This window comes from Elephantulus edwardii, unplaced genomic scaffold, assembly GCF_000299155.1.
Source record: "Elephantulus edwardii isolate Elephantulus edwardi_28Jun2011 unplaced genomic scaffold, EleEdw1.0 scaffold00163, whole genome shotgun sequence".
Taxonomy (NCBI): Eukaryota; Metazoa; Chordata; class Mammalia; order Macroscelidea; family Macroscelididae; genus Elephantulus; species Elephantulus edwardii.
Window position 1 is genome coordinate 3,469,660 of NW_006399913.1, and position 1,996 is coordinate 3,471,655.

A 1,996-nucleotide genomic window follows, 5' to 3' on the forward strand; every position below is an offset into this window, starting at 1 on the left:
TCTTAAGTCTACAGTGCTTCCAGATGGGCTTAAACTGCCAGCCTCTGATTAGTAGTCCAGCATGTAACAATTTGTGCAGTTGGTGGGTTTAAACTGTCAAAGGTTTCATTAGCAGCCAAGCACTTTACTACTGACCCCCTAGGGCTCCTTGTTTTGAAATTCTCAGGCAGTTTGACCTTGAAAACAGATAACTATGAACTTAACAAAGTAACTTACTTGGGACATATCTGTTTTCAGCAGATTGTGCTGGTACTTCCTAGACACAATATAAGGCTTTTAGGTTTTCCTTTGCTCCAGAGGCGTCAAGAACTGACAAACTACAAGCCAGCATGTATGAGCACCCCATTGGGAAATGTCAGTGGTCTGCCACATTTTGAGACCAAGATATATAAGGCTAGTTCAAGGGTTAAAAAAAGGAGCATATGTATCTGCAGAAGCAATTTGGTTCCTTCTCTTTCAGACAAGTAACCTGTTTTATTTCAAACACACGATCACCTGGCTCCTGCTGCACTCTGTACACAGATTAGGGAAACCACAAGAATTGTCATCCGTGTTCCTTTCACATCAAAGCCCTGCTGAATGCCATGGCATGAAGAGGAGGGTTAGCTCTGCCCTGACACTGAGGCAGGCCCCTCCCCTTCCAAGGAGTTAGAGGAGCAAGTTGGTACTTACCTCCAGGAAAGCAAGTTGACCCGCAGCTCTGCTCCTTGTGCCGAAGTGACGAAGGGGAAGTTAGGAGCGGGACAGCTCTGGGGAGCCTGCCACCCTGACCAAGGCAGTGAAGGTCATGCTGGAAAGAGATCCTGGTACTGACACCAGCAGCTGCAGGTAGGGACTTCCTTCTAGGAGGAGTGACTTCTTATCCGGGTTTCCGGCAGACTAAAATTAGTGAGAAGAACACTTAGTGCATATATCCTGTGAGGTCTATAGAGTAGTTCATATTATCATCCCTGCGCCTGGGATATCAAGATATAAACGGAAATGTCTAAGCCACTGCTCTGAGGTCCTGACCTCCAGCCTCAGGATCTCCTTTGGAGCCTGATCTTGGGTCTTTGGGTTTTTACATTATGCGCACAGGTGTCTGACCTTTTCACCCACTACTGTTTGGGTAAATGTGTATCATCAGAGCAAGGCACATTCTTCAGGTAAACAGCAGGTCTGCACCATCAAAAAGAGGGATAACAGGTAACAGAGGAGTTTGGAAAGATATTGCCAGTAAAAATAGACTCTTCCTAGCAATGTGAAACCAGCCCAAGATGACATGACATTTTTTTGTTTTGTGTTTTTTCTAATGTTGAAAAAGGCACTTGACTGCTATCCAGAAGACTTAGGAAGACCCAAACCAGCTCTAACCATGACCGCACAGTCGCATAACCACAATACTGGTAAAATGAGGCTACCCAAGCTTCTTTATCTTCTAGGACAAGAAAAATATGGAAATGTCCTTTTTAAAACAGTGCAGTAAAATTAAACTACTAAAATTTAAAAACTTTTCTCAGAGAAAATGAAAAACAAATAAAATGACAAGTCTTTGATTTGTCAGATGATTCTTTGAAGGGTTGATTGCTTACTTCAAGGCAAATTCCAGTCTTCGTAGCAGCCCCCAGCCCCTGCTCCAATCAGTAATTTTATTATCAGTCCTTTCATCCCCTGCCCAATGATCTCAAAGCTTCAAAGAATTAAAGTTCACCCAGAGGCTGGATATTCTTTGCCTAAGCTCAACAGTAATCAGCTTTTGTGGTTAGTGTGATACCTGCCTGACCAGAGGTGAAGGAATGAGTGGTCTAGTAATATATTGTTTTATATAAAGTTATAGAAAAAAAAGTATTTTTTAAAGTGTTCATGACATTGATGTACTTGAAGTCTATTATAACAATACAGATCCTTAATTAACTGTCACGGACCAGACACCACATTATGTGTTGCATTTGAAGAAAAAAACTTCTCATTCTTAGAAACACATACCTCTCTTTTGACTGATTAAGAATTTCAGAAT